This window comes from Phyllobates terribilis, unplaced genomic scaffold (assembly GCF_046119375.1).
Source record: "Phyllobates terribilis strain yellow unplaced genomic scaffold, ASM4611937v1 Scaffold_30__1_contigs__length_15301838, whole genome shotgun sequence".
NCBI lineage: Eukaryota > Metazoa > Chordata > Amphibia > Anura > Dendrobatidae > Phyllobates > Phyllobates terribilis.
In genome coordinates, this window is record NW_027362790.1 from 10,369,608 (window position 1) to 10,384,826 (window position 15,219).

Sequence of the window (15,219 nt, forward strand, 5' to 3'; positions counted from 1 at the left end):
TTGATAACAAGGGCATTTGCTAAATAGATGGTGTGTGTGCAACAATATACTGAAAGGTCAATTATATTGTGCAGCTTATCTCACCACCTGTAGTTATTTAGGTGAAAGCTCCAAAATGCTTGCCTAATATGTCTGTTTATCCAAAAGGAAGTAAAAAGGGAGAGCTAGAAAGATAGCATTGCATCACATTACATGGCAATGCAATGCACAGTTGCTGAAGTTGAACCAAAATGAGCTTGTAATCTGGCTTCTGCAACTTTAAACATGAAAAATCCAATGAGGAGAAGAAAAGCAAAGCCAAAGAGTCCATCCCAAAATCCAACAAACAAGCAAAATGAACAAAAAACATTGAATTCAATTCTTTCTGATTTTAGAAACTGCATTAAAGAAGGGGTGCACCGGTCCTGGAGATACTGCAATACCAGGTCAATGCGTGGAGTGGACAGAGCAAGCTCTTTTTCCATCTCCCTGTTCTAAAAATCCATTTAATATATGGTCCCCAGATAGGGGACGTATCAGATATTAAACTGATAAGAACAGATACTACACTTGATCTTAGCCAAAAGGCCGAGAAGCGATAACCAGAATTGGTTTCAAACTACGGAGCCACCCAAGGATCCTGAAAAGTCCATTTGTGGAGATGAGCTCCTGGACTCCCGTTAAGAAGACATGTTGTCAACCTCTAGATCCCTTACATGCCTGCACTTTTCGGCTTGCTGCTGCTGCAATCCACGCGTTTTAGATCTGCATAACTCCACCTCTTTAAACACAGCACCTTCACCCCCTGCTGTTCCCACCCGCCTCAACACCGTTGGAAGGGAGGAGAACCAATTAAGGCGGGGGGTGGGGTGGAACGAGCAGCTGTCTACCCTTAGCAGGAGGGCTCCTGATTACATACCTCTCCTGCTGCTGCTGCTGCTGGCTGTCCAGCAGCAGACTGAAGGTGGCTGCTGCTGTGCACAGGTATATAAAGGCTCAGAGCCTATTATGACACGCGCAGCCAGCGTTCCATTGCCACATTCCATCTACTGCAGGCAGGATACCTGGCTGGCTGAATGTCGCTGAGAAGCTCACAGAGACCGCCATAAGCAACAGTTTAACAGAATGCCACAGACTAGTCAACCAAACTTTTTGGGTTGGGTTCTCTTTTATAGTCTGCAGGCATTAAATGAAAGAAGTCAGTGTTCCAGCAGAAGGAGACAACGTTTCAGAAAAGGCATTGTAGCAAACCAAAAAAGAAATTTTAAGCGCAGCAGAGTAACCAGCGCACATACCTGTTAGCTCAGGTGAGTTTAAAAGGCTGCTGTTGATAACAAGGGCATTTGCTAAATAGATGGTGTGTGTGCAACAATATACTGAAAGGTCAATTATATTGTGCAGCTTATCTCACCACCTGTAGTTATTTAGGTGAAAGCTCCAAAATGCTTGCCTAATATGTCTGTTTATCCAAAAGGAAGTAAAAAGGGAGAGCTAGAAAGATAGCATTGCATCACATTACATGGCAATGCAATGCACAGTTGCTGAAGTTGAACCAAAATGAGCTTGTAATCTGGCTTCTGCAACTTTGAACATGAAAAATCCAATGAGGAGAAGAAAAGCAAAGCCAAAGAGTCCATCCCAAAATCCGACAAACAAGCAAAATGAACAAAAAACATTGAATTCAATTCTTTCTGATTTTAGAAACTGCATTAAAGAAGGGGTGCACCGGTCCTGGAGATACTGCAATACCAGGTCAATGCGTGGAGTGGACAGAGCAAGCTCTTTTTCCATCTCCCTGTTCTAAAAATCCATTTAATATATGGTCCCCAGATAGGGGACGTATCAGATATTAAACTGATAAGAACAGATTTTTTTTTTTTTTTTCCCTCAGATTAAGACCCACATTAATTTATGCATCATAGCGCATATTCACATAACGGGTTCTCAAATCATCATTCGGAAAAACAAAAACAAAATCCCAAAAAACACAACCCTGCAATTAACTGTTACTTACTGTAAGAAGTCCAATGTGAAAAGTTCCAGAGTGCTTCTGCTGCTGTCTCACCATACTTCTTTTTATCCAATAAATAGGCATAAAACAGTCTAGCAAGAAAAATCTTTCTGCATTCCATGGGGGAAAAAACAATCTTTTTAAAAATCACCAAATTCCGAACGTCCCATAAAACCTCTTTATATATGACAAAAATAATCCAGCTTGCCCGCTTCCTTTGCGAGTACTTAAAATCTTGACCTATTAAAATCCTTTCAAAATCGAAACAATGAAAACCAACTAAAGCAACAAACATACGTGACAACAAGGTAAAAACTTTTTTAGCAAAAAAACAGTCCCAAAAAATATGCTGTATTGTTTCCACCTTATTGCAACCTTCCCTAGGACATAGTTCTTGAACCTTTATCCCCCGGTCATTCAAAAAAGCCCTTGTTGGCAAGCATCCATGCAACGCCATCCAGGTTACATCCTTCTGTCTGTTGCTGATTCCACGCATGAAAAAAAGCTTCCACACCTGTCCAGACTGTGCATTATTACAAAACGGCACATCACATAACATCTCCTTCTTCTTAATACCTGAGACAATCAGTTTTTTGTCCGGTCTAACCATGGAGCTTATCCCATTTTGATCATAGAAGGACCTAAGCACCACATAAAAAAACGGTATCACAAACGAAACTGGTTTTCTTAAATCCTTCTCACACCAGCTCCATTTCTGGAAAAGCCGTCCTGCTAAATATTTGCACATGTCCGCAGTCCTGTTATTGCACTGGGATAATTTATAAATGTTCAAAAAATAATGCATTCTTAAAAATAAGTCAATGTTAGGAAAATCACAACCCCCATTTTCCACAGAACACATAACCATTCCTCTTCTTAGTTTCTCCATTTTGGATCCCCAAAAAAACACAAACAGTTTCCTTGTCACTCTCTTTGTCCAAAGCACAGCAGGTGGGAAAATCAAAGCAGTGTACAGCAGAAGCGGGAGAATCACAGACTTGATTTCCAGCACTTTCCCTCTCAGCGACAGGTTCCTTAGTTTCCAAAAGTTCAACTTCTGATCCATTTTGTCTTCTAGAATCTTCAGGCTGCTTTTCCCTTTCAGTTCCTTCTCAAAGATGACACCAAGAACCTCAATTTCCTCCCTACTCTCCACTCCTGCCACGTTAACCTCAACCTGCCTCCCAAAGTTACAAAGCTGGCACTTTCCCCAATTCACCGCCATACCAGCCACACAACAAAAAATCCTTACGTGCAAATTCACTCTATTGAGATCCGCCTGTGAACCACAAGTAAAAACAATATCATCCATATAACTTAAAGACTTGACTGGACCCCCGGATCCCCCAGGAATAAAAACACCAGCCACACACTTGTCAACTTGCACACTTTTTAAAAGGGCCTCCACCACACAGATAAAAAGAATTGGTGACAGGGGACAACCCTGCCTAACTCCCGATAAAATATTAAAACTGGAACTCACATGCCCATTAACTAAAATCTGGCTACTGACCCCACAATAAAAACTCTTAATGACCATCAATAATTTATCCGGAACACCAAGGTGACTTAAAGCAGAGAACAAAAATCTATGTGATATTTTATCAAAGGCTTTCTCCAGGTCCACCGACTGTAACAAAAGAGCATTCTTATTCAAATTAGCCTGATAAATTAAGTCTCTTAGAAGCAGCAAATTATCTGAAATTTTCCTACCAGGCACTGCACATGCCTGATACTCCCCCACCATATCACCTATCACATCTGCCAGTCTACCAGCCACAATTTTAGAAATAATTTTGTAATCACTGTTTAACAATGTTATGGGCCTCCAATTTTTAATATCCCTCATGTCCCCTTTCTTATGAATCAGCGTAACAATCCCCCTACGCATAGAAACCGATAAAATCCCATGAGTAAAACCATATTGCACCACCCGGGAAAACTCCACACCTATAATATCCCAAAATCTAACATAAAATTCAGCAGGAAGACCATCACAGCCTGGCGTCTTGCCTTTCGCCAAGCCATTCACTGCCCGTCTAATTTCATCTTTCCCAACCTCCTCACTTAAAAACCCAATTTTCTCCTCAGGAATATTATTAGTTAATACTTTGCAATAATCATTAATTTCCGCATCACTGGCTCTACTATCGTTAGAGAAGAGTGTTTCATAAAAGGAAAGAATACTGCCAATCATCTCATCCCCAGATACCTCCCCTGCAGGAGAAAAAACAGACTTAAAAACCCCTTTAGGTTTAAAACATTTTTTAAAAAAGTATCTCGAACATTGCTCATTTTCCTCCATGTGCTTTATTTTTGCCTTAAACATAATAGTCTTCCCTTTTTTAATAAGTATCTTCTTCAGTTCGTCCTTCAAATCTGCAATCTCTTTATCCACCTCCATCCCCGCTCTCTTAAACTTATGGAGTACTTCCAATTTTGAAATAACAGCAGCATCATGATCCCTTTTGGCTTTCGCTCTCCTAAAACACACCCCTTTAAAATAACATGCAAATTTCTCCTTAGCCCAGTCCCACCACTCTAGCAAATCTTTAAAAAGGTGCTGTTCAGACACACAAGACAAAAACACTTTATTAAAACCAACCTTAACACTCTCCTCTTCCAGCAGGCTTACGTTCAGCTTCCAGAGTCCCTTTCCAAAAGCCAGGGACTCAGCTATACACAGATCTACCACTATCATCTTGTGGTCAGAAAAAGTCGTCATCACGTGGTTGCACTTGGCCACCTTAATCCCTTCAGACATAAAAACATAGTCAATTCGGGAAACACTACGTCCACTATCTGATATGTATGTGAACTTATCACTTGGCCCAACCATCAGACCAGCATCCGTGTAGCGTAAATCCTGCACAATCTGATTTAAAATATTAGACGTAACATCAGTCCTACCTTCCGTAGAGCTCTTACGATCTTTTGCGGATCTGACACAATTAAAATCTCCAGCCACTATAGTGAAGTCTCTGCCTGGTAAAAACAACTTTAGAGACTCCAAAAACCCAACTCTTGCTTGTTTATCAGCAGGGGCATAAACATTAAAAACCCGTACCCGCTGACCTAAAAAATCCACTAATAAAAACAAACATCTCCCAGGTATGATTACTTTAAACTCTAAAACCTTTAGACTGGAATTACACAGTAAAATGCCCACCCCTTCATTCCTGTTTTCTGAGCATGGGGACCAAAAAGATTGCCCCTTATTCCACTCACTCTCATGCGGGGCAGATTTAATTACACATTCCTGCAGACAGACAATATCTGCATTCACACTCTCAATGTACTCCAGTATCCCTGCTCTCCTACAAGCAGAACCAATCCCTCGTACATTCAGAGAAGCAACACACAACGCCATCATAACAACAGGAAAAAATCTCCACCATACCCGATCCATCATGAACCAGGAGAAAACCCACTCCTGCCACCCACTTTTCTACGTATATCAGGCGACTCAGAACTCGAGTCCCTGTTAGAATAACCTGGTCTTAGGGAGACTGGATCTTCCTGCCCCCCAGACCAACACCCCTCCACCTTACTTCTTTTAATCACGGAGGCATAACTCTCCTCCTTGCCATCATCTTCCTCCTCATTTTCACTCCAATCACTGTTAACCCTATCACGCTGCTGAGGGGTTATAGTTCCATCCGAATCAGAATCCTCCTCCTCCAAAACCTCCATTTCCTCACCCCCATCTCTTCCCAAAACAGGATTCACTGACTCCGCCATATTAGACAAATCCATCCCATCACCCGGGCCATGCACATCAGCTACTTTGTTTATTACTTCCAGCCCCTCCCTCAAACCAACTTTCTTCTGGCTCCGCCCCTTTTCCTCCATCTTGGGCACCGCATGGTCTCTTCCCCTACCACCATCTTGTTTTTGGCTTTCCCCCTCTGAGTCTGAGCCTTCGCCCTCCTCCCCACTTTCCTGCCGAGTCTTCTTCTGCCTCTCTTCAGCGTCCACCTGTGACCTAGGAATCTGAGCCCACAATCTACATTTCCTTGCAAGGTGATCTGCATGTCCACACAAATCACACACCTTATTCATTGGGCAACCACTTGCAACATGCCCAGATTTCCCACAACCTCTACAAACATCACCTTGCACTGGACAATCTTTCTGAACATGTCCAAACTCATGACACTTCCTACAATATTCCATCTGTCCATTATAAAAACAAAATCCCCTTTCTCCTCCGATAGAAAACTGTGCAGGAATGCTCTTGGCACCCCCAATAGCTCTATCATCCGGTCTCAGTTTTACAACATATCTCCTCTTGCCATTTAGATAATTGTATTTGTTCTTCATTCTTCCCAAAAATTTAACCTCACTACAATACCGAGCTAAAAAATTGGAAACAGTCTCATCCGGAACTTTAGGGTTATACATGTGCACAACCACATACTTATATGTCTGCTGGAACAGAGGTTCCAGTGCAATAAACTCTAGGCATTTCAATTCCTTTTCTTCCTTCATTCGTACCAACTCCATGTAGACTCTCTGGCAAATACTCAAAGAAACAAAAGTGATATCATAAATTCCTTGTTTCTGAAAATCCTGCAGTGCCAATACATCCGTTACCTTCAAGCCATTAATGTTCTTCAAGACATCAACGCAAACTTGGTCCAAACCGATTTCTCCTTCATGACCTGCAGCCACCTTCAGACGGACCGAGTCCTCTAATCCACGTGTTTTCTCCACCATTTTTACAGCAGATAAACACAATCGCCGCTCAATCGCACACTAGGGCCCCACAAGGGGGAACCCCAGTCACAACTGCCCTCCAAACAACACCAGCAGCAGAAAACCACCACTGATCTTGCCAAAAGGCCGAGAAGCGATAACCAGAATTGGTTTCAAACTACGGAGCCACCCAAGGATCCTGAAAAGTCCATTTGTGGAGATGAGCTCCTGGACTCCCGTTAAGAAGACATGTTGTCAACCTCTAGATCCCTTACATGCCTGCACTTTTCGGCTTGCTGCTGCTGCAATCCACGCGTTTTAGATCTGCATAACTCCACCTCTTTAAACACAGCACCTTCACCCCCTGCTGTTCCCACCCGCCTCAACACCGTTGGAAGGGAGGAGAACCAATTAAGGCGGGGGGTGGGGTGGAACGAGCAGCTGTCTACCCTTAGCAGGAGGGCTCCTGATTACATACCTCTCCTGCTGCTGCTGCTGCTGGCTGTCCAGCAGCAGACTGAAGGTGGCTGCTGCTGTGCACAGGTATATAAAGGCTCAGAGCCTATTATGACACGCGCAGCCAGCGTTCCATTGCCACATTCCATCTACTGCAGGCAGGATACCTGGCTGGCTGAATGTCGCTGAGAAGCTCACAGAGACCGCCATAAGCAACAGTTTAACAGAATGCCACAGACTAATCAACCAAACTTTTTGGGTTGGGTTCTCTTTTATAGTCTGCAGGCATTAAATGAAAGAAGTCAGTGTTCCAGCAGAAGGAGACAACGTTTCAGAAAAGGCATTGTAGCAAACCAAAAAAGAAATTTTAAGCGCAGCAGAGTAACCAGCGCACATACCTGTTAGCTCAGGTGAGTTTAAAAGGCTGCTGTTGATAACAAGGGCATTTGCTAAATAGATGGTGTGTGTGCAACAATATACTGAAAGGTCAATTATATTGTGCAGCTTATCTCACCACCTGTAGTTATTTAGGTGAAAGCTCCAAAATGCTTGCCTAATATGTCTGTTTATCCAAAAGGAAGTAAAAAGGGAGAGCTAGAAAGATAGCATTGCATCACATTACATGGCAATGCAATGCACAGTTGCTGAAGTTGAACCAAAATGAGCTTGTAATCTGGCTTCTGCAACTTTGAACATGAAAAATCCAATGAGGAGAAGAAAAGCAAAGCCAAAGAGTCCATCCCAAAATCCGACAAACAAGCAAAATGAACAAAAAACATTGAATTCAATTCTTTCTGATTTTAGAAACTGCATTAAAGAAGGGGTGCACCGGTCCTGGAGATACTGCAATACCAGGTCAATGCGTGGAGTGGACAGAGCAAGCTCTTTTTCCATCTCCCTGTTCTAAAAATCCATTTAATATATGGTCCTCAGATAGGGGACGTATCAGATATTAAACTGATAAGAACAGATACTACACTTGATCTTAGCCAAAAGGCTGAGAAGCGATAACCAGAATTGGTTTCAAACTACGGAGCCACCCAAGGATCCTGAAAAGTCCATTTGTGGAGATGAGCTCCTGGACTCCCGTTAAGAAGACATGTTGTCAACCTCTAGATCCCTTACATGCCTGCACTTTTCGGCTTGCTGCTGCTGCAATCCACGCGTTTTAGATCTGCATAACTCCACCTCTTTAAACACAGCACCTTCACCCCCTGCTGTTCCCACCCGCCTCAACACCGTTGGAAGGGAGGAGAACCAATTAAGGCGGGGGGTGGGGTGGAACGAGCAGCTGTCTACCCTTAGCAGGAGGGCTCCTGATTACATACCTCTCCTGCTGCTGCTGCTGCTGGCTGTCCAGCAGCAGACTGAAGGTGGCTGCTGCTGTGCACAGGTATATAAAGGCTCAGAGCCTATTATGACACGCGCAGCCAGCGTTCCATTGCCACATTCCATCTACTGCAGGCAGGATACCTGGCTGGCTGAATGTCGCTGAGAAGCTCACAGAGACCGCCATAAGCAACAGTTTAACAGAATGCCACAGACTAATCAACCAAACTTTTTGGGTTGGGTTCTCTTTTATAGTCTGCAGGCATTAAATGAAAGAAGTCAGTGTTCCAGCAGAAGGAGACAACGTTTCAGAAAAGGCATTGTAGCAAACCAAAAAAGAAATTTTAAGCGCAGCAGAGTAACCAGCGCACATACCTGTTAGCTCAGGTGAGTTTAAAAGGCTGCTGTTGATAACAAGGGCATTTGCTAAATAGATGGTGTGTGTGCAACAATATACTGAAAGGTCAATTATATTGTGCAGCTTATCTCACCACCTGTAGTTATTTAGGTGAAAGCTCCAAAATGCTTGCCTAATATGTCTGTTTATCCAAAAGGAAGTAAAAAGGGAGAGCTAGAAAGATAGCATTGCATCACATTACATGGCAATGCAATGCACAGTTGCTGAAGTTGAACCAAAATGAGCTTGTAATCTGGCTTCTGCAACTTTGAACATGAAAAATCCAATGAGGAGAAGAAAAGCAAAGCCAAAGAGTCCATCCCAAAATCCGACAAACAAGCAAAATGAACAAAAAACATTGAATTCAATTCTTTCTGATTTTAGAAACTGCATTAAAGAAGGGGTGCACCGGTCCTGGAGATACTGCAATACCAGGTCAATGCGTGGAGTGGACAGAGCAAGCTCTTTTTCCATCTCCCTGTTCTAAAAATCCATTTAATATATGGTCCCCAGATAGGGGACGTATCAGATATTAAACTGATAAGAACAGATTTTTTTTTTTTATCGAAAGCCCGAATTCGTGTACAAAACCCGAGTGCGCTTAAAAAAGTGACAAGTGCCACAAAAAAAGTGCACTAGGATGCTGGTCTTCTTGAAACCCTCTCCAAAAGGAGAAGGGTCCCCCAAACCATTCCCCGTCCCTCCGAGCCAGAAAGCCACAGCGAGGAACAGGGACAAATAGCCACCTCCAGCCGGAGCCAGAGGCGACCCAATCTTACCCCCAGCACCTGCCCGAGTTCTCACCCGAGCAAGGCACTGGGAGCCAAAGACTGTGCTCCCCTCCCGGAAGAGGGGAGCCAACAACGCTCTCCTCCCGAAAGAGGAGAGCCAGGGGGGTTCAGAACCTGATGGCCACACACTCCCCCCCTAGACCTGCCAAGAGAGGAACCCGTAAGGGAACCGCATCCCGACAAAATCCTAGTAGGACGTGACACACGTGAATAAGTGGACACACAGTGACAAAGAAATTAAATAAATAGTGAAGGTTTCACAGTATAATACTGCCCGGACCTTCGACCGGGAATTGAAAAATTCCCCATCCTAAGGCCAGAAGGCCCGGAATAAGGGTGTGTGCGAAGAAAGAAAATTTAAAGTGCTTGTGCAAATGTGCCATAAACTCAAGTGGGGTTCCCAATCCCAGTGAGTTAAGGCACCCCAGGGTCACCACTCCTGGGGCACTTCACACTTCGGGCTTTCGATCTTCCCCGGCCCAATGGCGTCGATCCTGGGGGGCCATGCTTTCCACCAGATGACTATATTAGCCACCTGGCGTACTAACAAGCGCCTAAACCCCAGTGTGCATAATGTATCAATCTACTAGGGCGGCCAACATCCAAAACCGCCTTTTCGAAAGATACTACACTTGATCTTAGCCAAAAGGCCGAGAAGCGATAACCAGAATTGGTTTCAAACTACGGAGCCACCCAAGGATCCTGAAAAGTCCATTTGTGGAGATGAGCTCCTGGACTCCCGTTAAGAAGACATGTTGTCAACCTCTAGATCCCTTACATGCCTGCACTTTTCGGCTTGCTGCTGCTGCAATCCACGCGTTTTAGATCTGCATAACTCCACCTCTTTAAACACAGCACCTTCACCCCCTGCTGTTCCCACCCGCCTCAACACCGTTGGAAGGGAGGAGAACCAATTAAGGCGGGGGGTGGGGTGGAACGAGCAGCTGTCTACCCTTAGCAGGAGGGCTCCTGATTACATACCTCTCCTGCTGCTGCTGCTGCTGGCTGTCCAGCAGCAGACTGAAGGTGGCTGCTGCTGTGCACAGGTATATAAAGGCTCAGAGCCTATTATGACACGCGCAGCCAGCGTTCCATTGCCACATTCCATCTACTGCAGGCAGGATACCTGGCTGGCTGAATGTCGCTGAGAAGCTCACAGAGACCGCCATAAGCAACAGTTTAACAGAATGCCACAGACTAATCAACCAAACTTTTTGGGTTGGGTTCTCTTTTATAGTCTGCAGGCATTAAATGAAAGAAGTCAGTGTTCCAGCAGAAGGAGACAACGTTTCAGAAAAGGCATTGTAGCAAACCAAAAAAGAAATTTTAAGCGCAGCAGAGTAACCAGCGCACATACCTGTTAGCTCAGGTGAGTTTAAAAGGCTGCTGTTGATAACAAGGGCATTTGCTAAATAGATGGTGTGTGTGCAACAATATACTGAAAGGTCAATTATATTGTGCAGCTTATCTCACCACCTGTAGTTATTTAGGTGAAAGCTCCAAAATGCTTGCCTAATATGTCTGTTTATCCAAAAGGAAGTAAAAAGGGAGAGCTAGAAAGATAGCATTGCATCACATTACATGGCAATGCAATGCACAGTTGCTGAAGTTGAACCAAAATGAGCTTGTAATCTGGCTTCTGCAACTTTGAACATGAAAAATCCAATGAGGAGAAGAAAAGCAAAGCCAAAGAGTCCATCCCAAAATCCGACAAACAAGCAAAATGAACAAAAAACATTGAATTCAATTCTTTCTGATTTTGCATTAAAGAAGGGGTGCACCGGTCCTGGAGATACTGCAATACCAGGTCAATGCGTGGAGTGGACAGAGCAAGCTCTTTTTCCATCTCCCTGTTCTAAAAATCCATTTAATATATGGTCCCCAGATAGGGGACGTATCAGATATTAAACTGATAAGAACAGATACTACACTTGATCTTAGCCAAAAGGCCGAGAAGCGATAACCAGAATTGGTTTCAAACTACGGAGCCACCCAAGGATCCTGAAAAGTCCATTTGTGGAGATGAGCTCCTGGACTCCCGTTAAGAAGACATGTTGTCAACCTCTAGATCCCTTACATGCCTGCACTTTTCGGCTTGCTGCTGCTGCAATCCACGCGTTTTAGATCTGCATAACTCCACCTCTTTAAACACAGCACCTTCACCCCCTGCTGTTCCCACCCGCCTCAACACCGTTGGAAGGGAGGAGAACCAATTAAGGCGGGGGGTGGGGTGGAACGAGCAGCTGTCTACCCTTAGCAGGAGGGCTCCTGATTACATACCTCTCCTGCTGCTGCTGCTGGCTGTCCAGCAGCAGACTGAAGGTGGCTGCTGCTGTGCACAGGTATATAAAGGCTCAGAGCCTATTATGACACGCGCAGCCAGCGTTCCATTGCCACATTCCATCTACTGCAGGCAGGATACCTGGCTGGCTGAATGTCGCTGAGAAGCTCACAGAGACCGCCATAAGCAACAGTTTAACAGAATGCCACAGACTAATCAACCAAACTTTTTGGGTTGGGTTCTCTTTTATAGTCTGCAGGCATTAAATGAAAGAAGTCAGTGTTCCAGCAGAAGGAGACAACGTTTCAGAAAAGGCATTGTAGCAAACCAAAAAAGAAATTTTAAGCGCAGCAGAGTAACCAGCGCACATACCTGTTAGCTCAGGTGAGTTTAAAAGGCTGCTGTTGATAACAAGGGCATTTGCTAAATAGATGGTGTGTGTGCAACAATATACTGAAAGGTCAATTATATTGTGCAGCTTATCTCACCACCTGTAGTTATTTAGGTGAAAGCTCCAAAATGCTTGCCTAATATGTCTGTTTATCCAAAAGGAAGTAAAAAGGGAGAGCTAGAAAGATAGCATTGCATCACATTACATGGCAATGCAATGCACAGTTGCTGAAGTTGAACCAAAATGAGCTTGTAATCTGGCTTCTGCAACTTTGAACATGAAAAATCCAATGAGGAGAAGAAAAGCAAAGCCAAAGAGTCCATCCCAAAATCCGACAAACAAGCAAAATGAACAAAAAACATTGAATTCAATTCTTTCTGATTTTAGAAACTGCATTAAAGAAGGGGTGCACCGGTCCTGGAGATACTGCAATACCAGGTCAATGCGTGGAGTGGACAGAGCAAGCTCTTTTTCCATCTCCCTGTTCTAAAAATCCATTTAATATATGGTCCCCAGATAGGGGACGTATCAGATATTAAACTGATAAGAACAGATACTACACTTGATCTTAGCCAAAAGGCCGAGAAGCGATAACCAGAATTGGTTTCAAACTACGGAGCCACCCAAGGATCCTGAAAAGTCCATTTGTGGAGATGAGCTCCTGGACTCCCGTTAAGAAGACATGTTGTCAACCTCTAGATCCCTTACATGCCTGCACTTTTCGGCTTGCTGCTGCTGCAATCCACGCGTTTTAGATCTGCATAACTCCACCTCTTTAAACACAGCACCTTCACCCCCTGCTGTTCCCACCCGCCTCAACACCGTTGGAAGGGAGGAGAACCAATTAAGGCGGGGGGTGGGGTGGAACGAGCAGCTGTCTACCCTTAGCAGGAGGGCTCCTGATTACATACCTCTCCTGCTGCTGCTGCTGCTGGCTGTCCAGCAGCAGACTGAAGGTGGCTGCTGCTGTGCACAGGTATATAAAGGCTCAGAGCCTATTATGACACGCGCAGCCAGCGTTCCATTGCCACATTCCATCTACTGCAGGCAGGATACCTGGCTGGCTGAATGTCGCTGAGAAGCTCACAGAGACCGCCATAAGCAACAGTTTAACAGAATGCCACAGACTAATCAACCAAACTTTTTGGGTTGGGTTCTCTTTTATAGTCTGCAGGCATTAAATGAAAGAAGTCAGTGTTCCAGCAGAAGGAGACAACGTTTCAGAAAAGGCATTGTAGCAAACCAAAAAAGAAATTTTAAGCGCAGCAGAGTAACCAGCGCACATACCTGTTAGCTCAGGTGAGTTTAAAAGACTGCTGTTGATAACAAGGGCATTTGCTAAATAGATGGTGTGTGTGCAACAATATACTGAAAGGTCAATTATATTGTGCAGCTTATCTCACCACCTGTAGTTATTTAGGTGAAAGCTCCAAAATGCTTGCCTAATATGTCTGTTTATCCAAAAGGAAGTAAAAAGGGAGAGCTAGAAAGATAGCATTGCATCACATTACATGGCAATGCAATGCACAGTTGCTGAAGTTGAACCAAAATGAGCTTGTAATCTGGCTTCTGCAACTTTGAACATGAAAAATCCAATGAGGAGAAGAAAAGCAAAGCCAAAGAGTCCATCCCAAAATCCGACAAACAAGCAAAATGAACAAAAAACATTGAATTCAATTCTTTCTGATTTTAGAAACTGCATTAAAGAAGGGGTGCACCGGTCCTGGAGATACTGCAATACCAGGTCAATGCGTGGAGTGGACAGAGCAAGCTCTTTTTCCATCTCCCTGTTCTAAAAATCCATTTAATATATGGTCCCCAGATAGGGGACGTATCAGATATTAAACTGATAAGAACAGATACTACACTTGATCTTAGCCAAAAGGCCGAGAAGCGATAACCAGAATTGGTTTCAAACTACGGAGCCACCCAAGGATCCTGAAAAGTCCATTTGTGGAGATGAGCTTCTGGACTCCCGTTAAGAAGACATGTTGTCAACCTCTAGATCCCTTACATGCCTGCACTTTTCGGCTTGCTGCTGCTGCAATCCACGCGTTTTAGATCTGCATAACTCCACCTCTTTAAACACAGCACCTTCACCCCCTGCTGTTCCCACCCGCCTCAACACCGTTGGAAGGGAGGAGAACCAATTAAGGCGGGGGGTGGGGTGGAACGAGCAGCTGTCTACCCTTAGCAGGAGGGCTCCTGATTACATACCTCTCCTGCTGCTGCTGCTGCTGGCTGTCCAGCAGCAGACTGAAGGTGGCTGCTGCTGTGCACAGGTATATAAAGGCTCAGAGCCTATTATGACACGCGCAGCCAGCGTTCCATTGCCACATTCCATCTACTGCAGGCAGGATACCTGGCTGGCTGAATGTCGCTGAGAAGCTCACAGAGACCGCCATAAGCAACAGTTTAACAGAATGCCACAGACTAATCAACCAAACTTTTTGGGTTGGGTTCTCTTTTATAGTCTGCAGGCATTAAATGAAAGAAGTCAGTGTTCCAGCAGAAGGAGACAACGTTTCAGAAAAGGCATTGTAGCAAACCAAAAAAGAAATTTTAAGCGCAGCAGAGTAACCAGCGCACATACCTGTTAGCTCAGGTGAGTTTAAAAGGCTGCTGTTGATAACAAGGGCATTTGCTAAATAGATGGTGTGTGTGCAACAATATACTGAAAGGTCAATTATATTGTGCAGCTTATCTCACCACCTGTAGTTATTTAGGTGAAAGCTCCAAAATGCTTGCCTAATATGTCTGTTTATCCAAAAGGAAGTAAAAAGGGAGAGCTAGAAAGATAGCATTGCATCACATTACATGGCAATGCAATGCACAGTTGCTGAAGTTGAACCAAAATGAGCTTGTAATCTGGCTTCTGCAACTTTG

General features: G+C 44.2%; 7 non-coding genes and 1 pseudogene across 7 annotated transcripts; all 8 read right to left on the reverse strand.

Annotated features, from left to right (window-relative positions):
- Positions 1-388: 388 nt before the first annotated feature.
- Positions 389-579, reverse strand: LOC141178865 (U2 spliceosomal RNA). The gene has a single exon (XR_012254933.1). It is a non-coding gene; the product is annotated as a U2 spliceosomal RNA (small nuclear RNA).
- A 1,115-nt stretch (positions 580-1,694) lies between these two features.
- On the reverse strand, positions 1,695-1,892 carry LOC141179900 (U2 spliceosomal RNA). Its single transcript, XR_012255838.1, has one exon. It is a non-coding gene; the product is annotated as a U2 spliceosomal RNA (small nuclear RNA).
- Positions 1,893-7,962: 6,070 nt separating this feature from the next.
- On the reverse strand, positions 7,963-8,153 carry LOC141179611 (U2 spliceosomal RNA). The gene has a single exon (XR_012255610.1). It is a non-coding gene; the product is annotated as a U2 spliceosomal RNA (small nuclear RNA).
- Positions 8,154-9,268: 1,115 nt separating this feature from the next.
- LOC141179767 (U2 spliceosomal RNA) lies at positions 9,269-9,452 on the reverse strand. Its single transcript, XR_012255740.1, has one exon. It is a non-coding gene; the product is annotated as a U2 spliceosomal RNA (small nuclear RNA).
- A 779-nt stretch (positions 9,453-10,231) lies between these two features.
- On the reverse strand, positions 10,232-10,323 carry LOC141180096 (U2 spliceosomal RNA; annotated as a pseudogene).
- A 1,108-nt stretch (positions 10,324-11,431) lies between these two features.
- Positions 11,432-11,622, reverse strand: LOC141178866 (U2 spliceosomal RNA). The gene has a single exon (XR_012254934.1). It is a non-coding gene; the product is annotated as a U2 spliceosomal RNA (small nuclear RNA).
- A 1,112-nt stretch (positions 11,623-12,734) lies between these two features.
- Positions 12,735-12,925, reverse strand: LOC141178867 (U2 spliceosomal RNA). The gene has a single exon (XR_012254935.1). It is a non-coding gene; the product is annotated as a U2 spliceosomal RNA (small nuclear RNA).
- A 1,115-nt stretch (positions 12,926-14,040) lies between these two features.
- Positions 14,041-14,231, reverse strand: LOC141178868 (U2 spliceosomal RNA). Its single transcript, XR_012254936.1, has one exon. It is a non-coding gene; the product is annotated as a U2 spliceosomal RNA (small nuclear RNA).
- Between the last annotated feature and the right edge of the window lie 988 nt (positions 14,232-15,219).